A 16,403-nucleotide genomic window follows, 5' to 3' on the forward strand; every position below is an offset into this window, starting at 1 on the left:
TGTTATTAGTATATAATTTTAATAAAATATTTTGGTAATTATTTACTTTAAGGGAAGCATCTTCGAAGACCTTAACCTTGACATATGTTGTCAAGGACATAACCCTAGGTAACTTTTCCTTATAACTTAACCGTCGCTTATAACTTATTTAAAAGTTATGAACAAAAAAGTTTGAAAAATATAACAGCTAGTTTGTGTCAATACTAAGGGAAGTAATTTGCTGACATGTGTATATAAATAGTACACATGTAGGCGGGAGAGGGGCTGCCGTCTCTCTCCCACAGGCAGGGGTGGGTGGGGATGGACCTTGGTTTACATGGAAAGTTGAAAACTTGAACCGTACAATGATAAACTTCGTTTCATCTTATAAGCAGGGTTGGGGTAGGATGAGGTAGGGTGGACCTCGTTTCTCGTGAATGTTTCTCTAAACAGTATTGTACTTTCCACGCAAAGCGAGGTCCACCCCACCCCACACCAACCCTGTTTATAAGGTGAAACGAGGTTTATTATTTTACAGTTAGGGTTTTCAACTTTCTACGTGAATCGAGGTCCATCTCCACCCACCTCCGCCTACATGTGTACTGTCTATACATACATATATCAGTAAATTACTTCCCTTAATACTGACACAAACTGTTATATTTCTCAAACTTTTTTGTTTCTACATACATATTAGTCGTTTGTGCCTTTCAATACTCAAAATAACTGTTATATTTCTCTAACTTTTTTTGTTCATAACTTTTAAACAAGCAATGAGCGACGATTAAGTTATAAGGAAAAATTACTCAGAATCATGTCCTTGACAACATATGTCAAGGTCAAGGTCATCGGAAGTGCTTCCTTTAAAGTGAATAATTATCAATATTCTGATTGTTTTTACTATTAAAAAGAAAGAAATACAGTGTTGCAAATTGACATATTACTCAACCATGTGTCGCATAGTATAGGGTAATTAATATACCACGTACAAACATGTAGTAATTTAACATCCAAAGTTACTTTATTCATAAAAACAATACAAATAGTCCTTAAAATAAGTCAGTATAAATAGCTTTTAAAATAAAAAATAAAATTTTGAAAAATTGTAATATCAATATTATTGTAATATTGAATTGCAACATTTGAAATTAAAATAGAAAATAAATCTTAAAAACTTTAAAATCTCATAAGCTTTAAAATTTTATAATTTTTTCAGCTACATTTTTTTGTTTTTTGTACACATTCGAAGCATTCTTGTTTAGAACATGTAAAAAAATGTTTTTATTACTTTTTTGTACCTCAATAGTGTTGTGTAGGGGAGACCGGGGCAAAGTCATCACCGGGGCGGAGTCGTCACTACAGTTATCTCGAAACCTGTATATTGTGTAAAGTAAATTCGCCATTAATATAGTAAACGCTACTTATGGTGCCCATGTGACCAACGGAGTTTGGTAAAATTATGTTCCATGTTGTGATTTTTATTACGGCAAACGTGTTTTTGGAGGTCAAAAGTGAAATTTTTTGCGCATCAAAAATTTTTAATATTTTAAATATTATTTTCTCTCCGAATATCGAGATAAGTGATTCTGAAGAGTAATGCATGCTGAACACGAATCCAGTAAAGTTTTTTTTATTTTCGTTAATTTCTAATATTTTATGAGCGATCAAAATCTGTGTCCGGGGCGAAGTCGTTATGCACCATTACCAAGCCACCAAGGCGGACTCGTCACTGTGACGACTTTAGGTGGTTTCACTCTATTTTTCTTTGCAAATGCGTCATTATATTTGTCAATTGCAAGAAAATGGTACGTACGTACCATCACAAAACGACTCCCGTCGACAAGAAGCAACTCAGAAAGGTAATTCTTGCGGTAAAAAAAGATAAAAATAATCAAACAGATAAAATTAAGACAAAAGTAGCCGCAAACAATTTGGAGTCCCGAGAACTACGTTGAACGACTGGCCGAAGAAGAATAATGATGAAATAGTACACTTGGATGACGTGGCCGTACGATATTATGGAAGCTTATAAAATCAAAGGGCAAAAATCAAAGTCAAGGAAGCAGCAGTGGTCGGATTCCGATGAGGACTTGGATAATATGTGCTGCGTGTGCTTAGAGATGACAAAGAACAAAGCTGACGAGAAACAGTGCATTTCATGCGAGCATAGGGCACACAAGTGCGTGCGCTTTTCTTGTAATTATTTTATGTCATCGTGTTTTTAATTAATAAATTTTTCCATTTTTCTATTAAAAAATAATTAATAAAATGTATCCTATTATTTTTTATGATCGGAATTATGTATTTTAATTCAAAATCCAGCCCGAGAATGGTATGACAACTCCGCCCCGGCAATTTTGACATTTCAATTTTTGAACTTTTGTCGTTTTTACCCTATACCGGTTGAACAAAGCGACGTAGACCAAAAATGCCCTTATTTTTGTAGCCAAGGGTTTACTCTTTACAACGGGGTACACCACATTTTAATAAAATTATTTATTTTGTTGTTAAAAATCAGCACCGTAAAAATAGTGACGACTTCGCCCCGGTACTAGTTACTACAAGTAGTTTAAATTATCTAGAATACAATTTTGCAAAATATTAAAGTACGTAGCTTATTTATAGCGCATGAAATATTATATTTAGGTCTATTTATTTTTAACATTTATACGCAAAAATATTTGTTTATACAGTTTACAACTTCCTAATCTATTAGCAGTAGAAAGCTGTAAACAGTACTGGCATTTTACCCCTACCTATGTATTACCATATTCTCCCAAGAGACAGTTTTTATATTGTAATGAGCCAGTACAATACGGCTGTCAATAAAACAAATCAGCGACGTACTGAGTACTTTCATCCTAACCAATACTAATAGAACGACAACTATAGTATTACCAAGAAATAAACAAAACTTAAGCAAAACGTCAGATATAGAACTATGAACAATTTCATGGTATTTACAGAAGCGCTTTTAGCCGTAGGTTTATTATACATAACGAGTACCATATTTCCCGCAGTTATATTCTATGTAAAATATATGTAATATCTAAATTTATATATATATATATATATATATATATATATATATATATACACTGGGCAACAAAATTATCGCAACAAAAATTTACGTCAAAAATTTGCCCAACTTCAAATAAGCATAACTCCGCGAACAATTGTCATATCTAAAAGATTTTTTTTTTATTTTAAAGGGTGAAGTCTGTACTTTAAGGAACCATAGTCAGATTTTGAATTTAGCCTTCCCCCTTCCCGCCGTTCTTCCAAAAGTAAGGACGTGTTACGTCTCCAAAAAATTGCACACTTTGACACATTCTACGGAGTAGAATGAATTTTTTCGTAACTATCATGGCAACCATCGTAAAATATGGACTTTTCCCTGCAAAAAAAAATAAGTCCGTACGATTTTTTTTCGCCGAGTTATGGCTTATCAAAGTTACCTATGCATTTTTGTGCATTCAATCACCGCCAACATTAGCATTACCCGATGGACACCATGAGGAGGTTGCTGGTCGGATTTTGCCCATCGTGTGTGTGTGTGTGTGTGTGTGTGTGTGTGTGTTGTGTGTGTGTTAGCAGAGATTTACACAAACTAATTTTTATTCAAACGAGGCATTGTTACGATTTTGTTTTCCGAATGAGCAATACAATACAGTGACTGCAATACTGTGAAGTTTTGTAATACTGAAGTAAGTAACTTCACAGTACATTACTTCTGTAAGTAACTTCACAGTATTGTAATCACTGTATTGTATTGTTCATTCGGAAAACAAAAGACAAAATTGTAACAATGCCTCGTTTGAATAAAAATTAGTTTGTGCAAATCTCTGCTAACACATACACACACACACTCACACCCATACACGATGGGAAAAATCCGACTAGCAACCTCCCCGTGGTGTCCATCGGGTAATGCTAATGTTGGCGGTGGTTGAATGCACAAAAATGCATAAGTAACTTTGATAAGCCATAACTCGGCGAAAAAAAATCGTACGGACTTATTTTTTTTTGCAGGGAAAAGTCCATATTTTACGATGGTTGCCATGATACTTACGAAAAAATTCATTCTACTCCGTAGAATGTGTCAAAGTGTGCAATTTTTTGGAGACGTAACACGTCCTTACTTTTGGAAAAACGGCGAGAGGGGGGAGGCTAAATTCAAAATCTGACTATGGTTCCTTAAAGTACAGACTTCACCCTTTAAAATGAAAAAAAAAACCACTTTCAGATATGACAATTTTTTGCGGAGTTATGTTTATTTGAAGTTGGGCAAATTTTTGACGTAAATTTTTATTGCGATAATTTTGTTGCCTAGTTTATATATATAGAGTGTCATCAAATTTGCGCTCACTATTTACACAGCAATATTCCTTATTGAAAATTGAGTCGAAAAGTCCAGAACCATTTTTTTCTATAATGCTTATGTTAGTAAAATAGTAATTATTGAGCAAAGTCAATCCACTCAAGAGCCAATTTCACCAACCACGGTTAGCTTAATCGACGGTTAAAGTTAGCAGGGTGGATTCATTTCTATTGGTCAATCCTGTTAACTTTAATCGTCGGTTAAGCTAACCGTAGTTGGAGAAATTGGCCCTCAGCGCCGTCTTTTAGCCGGCTGTACGTCAGTGAAGCGTGCGTTTGATAGTATGAGTGAGCACACACTATCAGGCACGCGGCTCACTGACGTACGGCCAGCTAAAAGACGGCGCTGAGTGGATTGACTTTGCTTAATAATTACTATTTTACTAAGCATTATATAAAAAAAATGGTTTAGGACTTTTTGACTCAATTTTTAATGAGGAATAGTGTAAATAGTGGGCGCGAATTTGGTGACACTCTGTGTATAGTGTGTATATATACACTACCGCTCATTAATTTCAATATACCCCCAGATTCGTATAGGTTTTTCTGTAAAGGATGAACATGATACGTGTGTTTTGCACAGAAATGAATGCACTTGCTGTTATACACAAACTTCACTTGCATGTATCGTATTTTTATATATTATGTATATAAAAATCCTTAGGGTGACGGCTGGTCTAGTGGGTAGAGCGTCAGATTCGTAATCCGGAGAACCGGGTTCGAATTTCGCTAGGCCACTGAGAATTTCTCAGCAAAAACGCTGCCCCCCCCCCATCTAGCGGAGAGAGGTAACCCTAGATGGAAAAACTGGGCTCCGTCTTTCGGAAAGAGACGTTAAGGTGGTCCTTTCGCGGACCCAGCTAGTCAAGTAACAGTCCGTCATGAGGTAATTGAAAACAGACATATTGACAAACATTACACAACATCCCAATAATTATAATAATATAATATGATTTTACACGCACGATTTAATCGTATTTAATTATTTACTAATTAAAAAAATATCACAATAGTAGTGCGGTTGGACTCGATTTAGGTTAGGTCAGGCATGACAGTACGAGTAAAGCAATATGCGATTGGACCACTACTTATTTAACCTCATATATCAGAGCAAAACATTCGGCAAGCCTTTATTTTCAAGGTATGTACGAAATCCGGAAGCTTCAGGGAATATTTTAAGACATGAATAATGTATTCATTTGATCGCTAAGTACATGTATTATTTGTTGAAAACCTCGGACGTGGCGATTTGCATCATTCTATCTTTCTCGTTCATTTGATGTAAACAAGGATAGAATGACAATGGCACGCTCCGCGAACGCACATTTAGAATGACTTATTTCTTGTAAAGTGTCGGTAACCTCACTTGATTTTTCGTACACATGCCCCTTATTACTGTATATTTAACATATATCAAATTTAGGTACCTATCTAATACTTGTTCTCACGAAAGGACCACCTTAAACCGTTGGTCCAAAGGAAATGGTAATGATAATGGATGAGTTGGATAGGGTTGGGTACGTCCCTTTAAAAAACGCTCTTTAAGGCTCCTTGGGGTAAATAAAGTATATATCTTTATCCTTTTTATATAAAAATCCTTGAAAACTGTAGTTTTCGAAAAAACGGGGTTAACAGCCGGATAGTGTCTGATCCCTGAAAATAAAAAAAATACGCGCGCAAGGTCAGGGGTTAAGTGACATATACAAAATATAGATATTTTTCAAATAAAACTAAAATATCTCGCGTATATTAAGCTGAACAGTTAATACAAGCCGTAGGCTCGACTTTTGATTGATATATTATTTATGTCTCCCTATATGACTCCGTATATAACGGTACCGATTGTACTAAACACAGCCGGCTACACGGGGTTGTATATAACATTTCCGAGGGTAAACCCCTGATGTTCCGCACGGAATATTTTATAAACTCCGAGAAGTATTACTACCCGTTGCTGGTGCACTCGTACATTGGCACCTTCGGATTCGTCACAATCATCGTGGCGATCGACTCGATGTTGGTGTTTCACGTTCATGTGTCTTACAAAGTGCTATTATTACGGAGTTACCCCAGGATCTCGCACATCCCACATGAATGTGAGATGTGCGAGATCTTGGGATAACTCCGCAATAATGGCACTTTGTAAGACTGAACAATATTTTCATTCGAAACGCATCCTCGTGCGTTTAATTGGTATATTCGCGTCTACATGTTGCTTGCGAGAAATCTGATCAGTGTTTATCTCATCTCATACTGAGTTTATCCTATCTCATATTGTCACACGTTTCTTACACATTTTATTAAATCTTTGATACGTAGAAGTATATATATATATTTTTGTTGTGTAAATCGATTATTGTTGAGCGAGAGGGAAAGGAGAGGCAAATGTGATGGAATAAATATTTTTCATTAGTCACTGAGTGTCTTAATAATGCGTACGTTATGACAATAATAATTCGTTTTATCCATACATCACGCCGTAAAAATAGGACAATATATGGTCAGAAGGTAGAGATAGTGATATTAAATTTAAATTAAATTTAATTTAATATTAATGTTCATCTACTTCACTCGATCGAATTTCAACATCCTTGGATCCGATTTATGTTTAAGATACGTTTATTAATGAGCATTTTTTAGATAAATCGGCTAGCACGGATTGTTAACGCAGATTAACTTTAGACATAAATTTGTTTCCAAACCCTAACAGCAAATGTATATTCTAAGAATGTTCAGAGAATATTGTAAAGTATAAGATTTTATGATGATGTTCTCAGTATATTAAGTACATTTTTAGTATATTTTATAGATATACAGATATCGGATATATTATTGCTGTTAGGGAATAAGAAGGAGGCTGCGTATAGATGTGATAAAAATTGTGTGATCGTGCACAATCACATAATAGAGTTAGTATCTCTGAATAATTACATTATATCTTTTGTTGCTAATAATTTTGTGTGCATTATATAGCCGTTTTTTATGTAAATTATGGCAATTAATATTTTTTATGTGTGTACATATTCCATTCAATTCATGTATATCTATCGAAGAAAATAGAGCATTGAGCCGCAACAAGGTGTTGGTGTTCATATATTCTATATTTAAGTAAAGAAATGTACATAATAATATACATATATACATATATTTCAACTTAATAGACTGGGCGCCGATTATTTGTCGGACTTGAAACACAGCTATCGTTGGAACATTAATACCCTTCCCTCCCCGGATTTAAGGTATTCCTTTCACGCGCGGAGGAGCGTATTTTGTAGGCGCTTAAGCAAGGCCTCAGCAAACTCTTGTATATTGCATTAAATTTATATAAAATCAAGTTATAATTGATTATTATGTTTAATTATAAGAAAAAAGTGAAAATATTATGTGTATTTAGAAAATTTTCATTTTTCGGTAAATTTTACTGTCAGAACAATATAGCAACGTTGCGGTTTTCAGGGCGCCAATTGTAAAATGTGAAGTTGATCACAAAAGTGTCAATGTAAGTGTCAATTTCATTAATCAAAGAATATTGTGACATTTTCTTTTTATCAAAGAGAGATTTTATAATAATAATAATGAGTGATAAGAAACATAAAGTGAAGAGTAATGTGGGCAAAAATAAGGAACAATTTGTGAAAATAAAAGTTCATAATAAACTGTACGTGATGAACTGAAGTGTGACATGAGCGCACAGCTTGCAGCGTTGCCAAATTCCTTGAAAGTCGCCATTAAAAATATTCATCTATAAACCACATTTCAAGTCAACTTTTAACATAAATATTTTGTTTAAATATTGGGTGATTCTGTATTTTTATCGGCACTATCGAAAGTATAGAGTAGTTTAGCGAATATGTAGCGCAGTTAATATTTAATATCTTAAGGTATTTGATAAACAAATTATTACATTGAAATGTGGAAAATAGACTTTTTCGATAACGTCACATATAAAATATCGAATTTTCAGTCATAATTCTTCTTTATATGTTCGGTAACGTGGTATAATTTTTTTCTGGCGTAAAGATATGCATTTTAACTTTCTCGTACCAAAAAATCAGTTAATTCTTAAGACTTTGGTGTCATGAAAGGAATACCTTAAATCGACACAATTTAATTATTTTAAAAAACTGTAAAAAATTTATTAAATAATATTTATTATATTATTTAAACATAGAATATATGAACACCAACACCTTGTTACGGCTCAACGCTCCATTTTCTTCGATTGATTTCTAATCTTGTAAGCCTTTATTATTATATTTATGTATATCTATTTGCATTATATACTTTATTTAATAATTTAGTTTTTTTATATATGACGACCCTCGCTCTGTATTAGAATATATTTTCTGAAATATCTGTTTTGACATATGTATCTCTTTATTAACTTTATTAACTTTTTTCGGACATGAAGATATGCTAGGCATATCGACATTACGATTGCGAATACGACATCGTATTTTTTTCAACTATAGGTTTTAATGTAATGGGCATGACGTTCATAAAATTCCAAGTTAGTGCAGAATACAAATATTTAAAAAACACATATGCAGGGCCGTTTTAATGACTTGTAAACGCCCGGGTGCAAAGTGTCCCGCCGCCGTTCTTTTCTACCGATCGCATTTGTGTTGGTGATCCAAACGAACCACACGAACCTTTATTAAATCTAAATAATTCCTATCCAACTAATTCAAACTAATGGGATCCAATTGGCCGTATAAGCGTAGCCTAATAACTTTCGCTTATATTGCACGAGCAAAATCTGTATCTTAATTTTTTCGTCCAATTTTGGGGAAAGACAGTACTCTTGCATCTTTATACGCATAACTCTGCGCCAGCTTCATTATTTTTAATTAAAGAACATACGACCTAATCAAAATGTTGACAAAAATCATAGTTTCTTCGAAGTACATTTGATGTTATTAGCTTCCAGAAATTGTATCAGAGTTAAAGAGTACATAGGGTAGACTGAGGCAAATCGGATCACAGGGCGAATCGGATTGTTTCAAATGAGCTGTTTTATCGTACCAATTACCTCCGTGCGTTTTCCCCGCACCGGAAACAATAGACAACAGCTTTATATTGCATGTAATTTAGTGTCAATCGACGATAGAAGCGTTAGAGATCGTGAGTAAACAAAGAAATTTTGGCGCTAATGTATAATCACGATCTCAACTTTGTGACTTTGTAATGAAAAAATGTATTGAAACTTATGCAAATGATTTTTATACAGTGTATATAGTTTGCTAAATCATTTTAATAAGTAGTTTAAATAATATTATTATGATAGTTTAGAGAAAACGAATGTACTTTATGAAATCGACGTATGGGATTAATTGGATCATCTTTTTCGGGGTAATTTGGATCATACATTTTTTCAACATTTTATAGCTATTACAAAAAAAGTGTGTTCTTTTTCGATTCCTAAATAGTTTGCAAATCAACTAATGATCTCAAGATACAATGAACGAGACTATGCAGAAAGTAAAGTCTGAAAAAATGACTTTGCGTCGAGTTGTTGATTGCTGTAAGGTTTCGGGGACTGGCATTACATCAATTGCAATGAAAAATTCGTCTGTCCATGTATCTGTCGAAAGCCCGTATTCACAGTCCATTTTTATTTCAAGAGCTTAAGTAATATTTTAAGTAATGTCTTAAGATGCTAATACGGCACAGTGATACAACATCTTAAGATTGTGCTTAAGACGCTCTTAAGATCTGACTATATGAATATGAACCGATCAAATACTGAATTCAGTGCAACAAATGTGAAGAATGGTGTCACGAGAACTGTACTAATAGAAAAGGTAAAAAAAGGTCCATTTACTTCTGAATTCTGTGTTAAATAAATTATTTTGTTCTATCTTCAATTTGTACAAATTTTATATCTGCGTTACAGATTTTCACTTGAAAAGGACCCAAACCAAGGCTCGAAACGTCGTGAATTGTTTTTCTCTATTGCCATGCCAGTTAGTCGAATAAATAAAATATCTTGGTTTGTAATCACTGGCGGACAAATTAATTTTTTTTGTAAATTATTTTTGTTTAATGTAAGTAGTTTATTTCAAACAATTTGTTGATTTATTTTTATTTCTTTTAGACCTAAACTAGTGATTCGCTTCGCCTTCAATTTCGAGGCGAATCGAATAATCCTCTTCTTTTTATTTTTTTGTTGTGCAATAAGAAATATTATGTTTATGTATTATTTTATTATATGAAACCTAAGCCAAAAGTTATAAAGATTAAGAATCTATAATAAAATTAAATAACAAAATTTGTTTTTGATTAGGTATCTTTTACCGATTATAGGTACTCTTTTACCGAGAAAGAAAAATTGATCCAATTCGCCTCGGTCTACCTTATACCTATAGGAAAGAAAATTGATTCTTAAATCTTCATATTTTTTTAACCTTTGATGTTCTTATTTTTCAGTGCTGAAAGTTGATTGTACGGTCTAAGGGTGCAGTCTTAAGCACGGATCGGAATGACGGATCGGATTTCTCACGAGAATTGAGCGGTCTGTTCCAGTTCCGTTCTGTGCTTAAAGATGTATGTCGCTTATGTCAAAATAAAGGGATAAAGCTGAAATTTACAGAGATTGTGCACTTATATATCCCAAAAACCTGTGTTAAATTTGCGATCGATTGTCCGACCCGTTTCTAAGATATTTGCTTCAAAAGTTACAGAAATTGTATATATATAGATATACTTTCCATGTAAATATCATAATATGTATCTCTGCTCATGTACGGTAAAAATGAATAAAATTTTTATGGTACACTTCCATGACATCGAGAATTGCAATTACGGTTTTTTAAGATTTTCTGTTTATATATATTTTTTCAATTTTTTAATGATTTATTTAAACAATATCAAGTACAAAAATAGACAAAATTGCAATTTTTACGCTTTTTCTGTCCCAATGATACCATGTTATTTATGAATAATTTCTGAGATTAGCTCTACACTGTTTAATCAAGAAAACAAAATTATACTACATATATATAGTTATAGCGACATACATCTTTAACGAGGTTCGCCTATTAGTCGAAAGTCAACTTAGAGTCTTAATTTTTTTATATGATTTACATAAACACTTTACACAAATAATCTCAAAAGTTGAGCAATATTGACCGTATAGTTTTTTGTAATACTAGACACTACAGACGCGCGCTTTGCGCGCGCTATTTAGCTTTAACATTATGCTATTACTATTACACTATTAACTCCTTGATACACACAACTGTCAAAATATACAATGACAGCTGCAAATGAAGTAAGCGCAGCAAGAGAACCAATCGGCATCGCGGAAAAGCGACAACAATAAACTTCACATCTCCTTTTTAGAAGAGGACAATATTATTCAGAAGTTGACCACTTTGAGCCTAGAGAAACGATCGCTCTGAGGTAAATGATCACTGATTTTGTTCACACTTACAAGGGAACGGTCGGAAGTGTCTCTACCCGATTTGGATGCGCTTTGGATATGTTGTTAAACATAAAAAAATATTAGACTTGTATTTTTTTTGCTGCGTATCTCGACGTTTAGGGGTACAATCCCTTAAAAATAACGACCGATTTGGATGCGCTTTGGATATGTTGTCGAGCATCAAAAAACATTAGACACGGATTTTTTTTAGCTGCGTATCTTGACGTTTAGGGGTTAAAACAACCCTTTGAAAATAACGGATTTTATAGTTTTTAGCGAATATCTTCGAAAATATAAGGCGTAACGACAAAACATTTGTACGAAATGTTTATGGCTTTTGTGCTCTTTACAATGGCGTAATCATTTTTCAAATTTGTCACATTTTTTAATTTAACCCCACACCCCCACCTATTATTTTTGCCAAATATAACAATTTTTTTTGTTTCAACCCCTAAACGCCGAGATACGCAGCAAAAAAGATACGAGTCTAATATTTTTTGATGCTCAACAACATATCCAAAGCGCATCCAAATCGGGTAGGGACACTTCCGACCGTTCCCTTGTTAGCCAACTTAGGACTTTGAAAAACTAGCATTTGACAGACAAAACTTCAAGGATTGCATAAAAACTTTAAAAATAGAATTTTACCGTGTGGATTTAAAGCTTTATTATCACAAAGTTTACTTTTACCTCGTGGATCGAATTAGTAATGACAGACGTTGCCATTAGCCCAGTAGCAGAGGGAAAAAAATAGGTTTTGCCCTACAAAAGGTCGGGTAGTTCTGATTTTTGGATATGTTCTATATTGTGGGGTCCTAATGAAAAATCCAAGTTTTCGACCTTGGCGCACTTTCGCTCGCGCCGCCATCTTGAAAAAATGAAGCACAAAACCAGTTTTTTCGGAATATCTTTTTACCAGTAGGTATTTAGGCAAAAATAGTTATTATCAATTTTATAGAAGATATAATTCCCTATAACTTTTGTCTGAAATATTTTTTCGTATATGTAATAGATAGCGAGCTACAGCGCTGTAAAGTGGAACAAATTATTAAAAATTTTACAAAAGACTCCTTTTTAAGCATATTTTATTATAATTATTGTTTATTAATTTATATTAATATAAATTAATTATTATTATTATAAACAATAGTAATAAAACTCTAAGATTTAAAATCGCTATAATGTGAGAAGAGAATGCCGTCTAGAGAAGAGAATGCCTCCGAGCTTTTGGATCTAAGTAACAAAATAATTTTTCGTGTGAATTTTTAGTAGATACTATTTCCAACAAATACTGCGCGCCAACTGAATTGTCGGTCTTGAAACACAGCATGCTTGTAGGAACAGTAAATTTACATATTTTTGAATCGATAATTGATTTAATTTTTGATGCTGATACGCATCGTACCTAACATCTCCTCCCCCCAAATATTACTGTAAAGAATTTATTGCGAAAAATATCACCTCAGCCAGGATTCGAACCTGGACCTCCCTCATACCGTGCGGGCGTCTCACCAATTCGATCACCGAGGCATGTGATGATTTTTTTCGCGAAATAATTTTTCGTGTGAATTTTTAATACTATATTTCCAATAAATACTGCGCGCCAACTTAAATATATAAATTAATTATTATTTATTTATAATTAAATAGAATAAATATATGTAAAATATTTTCAGCCTACGAATATGTTTAAAACGGAGCCTTTTGTGATATTTTTAATAATTTGCTCCACTTTACAGTGCTGTAGCTTGCTACCTATTAGATATACGAAAAAATGTTTCAGACAAAAGTTGTAGGGAATTATATCTTCTACAAAATTGATAATAATTTTTTTTGTCCAAATACCTACTGGTGAAGAGATATTCCAAAAAAACCGGTTTTGTGCTCCATTTTTTCAAGATGGCTGCGCGAGCGAAAGTGCGCCAAGATCGAAAACTTGGATTTTTCATTAGGACCCCAAAGTATAAAATATATCCAAAAATCAAAACTACCCGACCTTTTGCAGGGTAAACTTACCTAGCTACTGGGCTACATTGGCAACGCAACAGCTGATGCGAATCCAACTTCACAAACAAGTGTTTAACCACTAATCATGAATTCACGACACGCAATCATCAATGTATTAATCATTTTAAGTCTTTAGTATTCTTTGACAATTGTTCATATAGGTTTTTATAAATTATTTGTGATTTTTCTTTTACTTCATAATGTTGGATAATAAGTATTTGACAACGATTCAAGAGTCGCTTTCATACTTCGGCATATATTTGTTAAAATTTTATACACTAATAATTTATGAAAAATATAGCACATAACTAGCATCCACAATTCATTATACTAATATTGCATATAATTCGGGATCGCTCTGTAATGACATTATTATTTAATCCCATTTTTGATTTCAGAATAGTAGGTGAACTTAATAGCACTCCTTAATAGCACTGCACTCTAAGAGTAAATCATTAAATCAATCTGCATAAAACACTCGATCGTTCAATCAGTTATTTAAACATTACTTTAAATGCGGTTTCTTTTGAATCTGTCTTTAAAATCGAAAAGATATTACATCGATATATCTGAAATTTCACATATTTATTCTACACATTAAAATGCTCTTAGCGTCAAGTTTTTTATTTTATATATTCGTCTATAATTACATAATCAGTGATATAAATAACATTGATACGTCAGTTTTAAACATCCGTTATTTTGTTTAGAATAAAGAATTTTCAAATATGTTGGAAGGATATGTAAATATACCTATTACTAATATTGTATGTTTGATTGAATGCTTTTAGGATTGTCATATATCTGTGACAAAATTTCAAGATGCTAGTCTGCTTCTTGGAATTTTCTCCTTGTTTAAATGTTTGTATTTCGCAATGTAACAAGCAAATTTGAATTTTGATTTTATAGTGGTGTTTTGCCGTATGTGGAATCCCCCCTCTAAAAAAAGATTTGTTGAAAGATATACATTTTTATCGCAATTATATAAATAGAAATATTTGGGGGGGGGAGGGATGAAAAAAGTCTACTGTGTAATCCAAATTTACAAAATAATATGTGTATAGTCGTTCTCCTACAATTAAAATATTGATTAATTATTATCCGGCCACAATTAATGTAATCAATGTAATGTCGTTTAGGCTGTGTCAAAATCGAACGATCTGTCTGAGTTTATGATTATTCCAGTGCACATGTTCAAAAAAAATGTTGATGAAAATTTCATTTTAGGAAAACAAGCATAGTAAAAAACGTCTTAAGCTATGCTACAATTGCGTAAACGTGATTATAACACCGAAACGCCCAGTGAAACACGTTGCCTGCGGTGAGTGCGCACTCAGTGCGCACTAGTTCTCCCAGTGAAAAGCGCTATTAGACTATAATAGTAGCGGTAACGTGTGCGTTATCATTTCATCTATGCTTCGAATGTATTAATGCTCAGAGATTGATAGATAATAGTGGATATTTTCATACTAATCTGTACGTATGTTACGTATCTCGCGTAAGTATTAAAAACAACCCATATACGGTCGCCGGAGGTTACAATACAACCAACACTTGGCCAATGCTACGGCATTCGATTATCGGCCAAGGTTTTGTCAGCCAATGCTGGGCCAACACTGGCTGTCTACCTAAAACCTGATCTATAAAGAATAATTCGGCGTTACGATAAAGCCAACACTTGGCCAATGTTGGCAGCCGCACATCGCCCGACATTTTGTCAGACAGTACTGGGCCATCACTGGCAAATGACTGGCGCATAACCTATAAAGAATAATCCAGCATTACGACGAAAACCAACGCTTGGCCAATGGTTGGCACCCGCACATCGGCCAATGTTCTGTCAGACAGTACTGAACCATCACTGGCAAATGACTATGCAAATGTCGAATCATCCGATAGATGGCATTTGATAGGATCCGTTTCTCTTATTTAAAATACGACCAACGATGCTATAAGAACGATGTATAAATGACAGAATTGCACAACTTATACAGTTGTATCGTGGAGTCCACTTTTATAATAAAATGTGACACACTTTTGAATTGATGTTAACGTTAATGTAACCTTATTTTTGAAGACTGATAATAATTAAATAAACAAAACATATATATATATATATATATATATATATATATATATGTTTTGTTTATTTAATTATTATCAGTATATATATATATATATATATGGGGCATTCTCCGTGAAATCAGACACCCCCCTGTCCAAAAATTGGGGTCACCTAAAAAATTCTTTTGGGGCTCATTTTATAGCTACACATATGTAGTTTTAGTTGAGCTGTGGCCTTTTGAAAAATCAACATGGTGGACCTTAATATGGTGGCCGAAGTCTGCGGGTAACGAGGTACGACAGATGAAATCGTTACTTGGAAGTTATAGACTGTCATAGAAGAATGTGTTAATGTGTTTATTTAGTAGTTAGCATTGAATCCATGAAAAAAATAAATTTTAAGTTTGTCCAAAACCAATATGGCGGCCAAATTATCCGTGAAATGCTAAAAAATAACTATTTCGTTCTTTAAAACATACAAACTGCGTTCAATTTTCACGAAAATTTATATCATGATACATTTTAAGATGTTGATCATAAATTAACA

Source organism: Temnothorax longispinosus, chromosome 10 (assembly GCF_030848805.1).
Source record: "Temnothorax longispinosus isolate EJ_2023e chromosome 10, Tlon_JGU_v1, whole genome shotgun sequence".
NCBI classification, from domain to species: domain Eukaryota; kingdom Metazoa; phylum Arthropoda; class Insecta; order Hymenoptera; family Formicidae; genus Temnothorax; species Temnothorax longispinosus.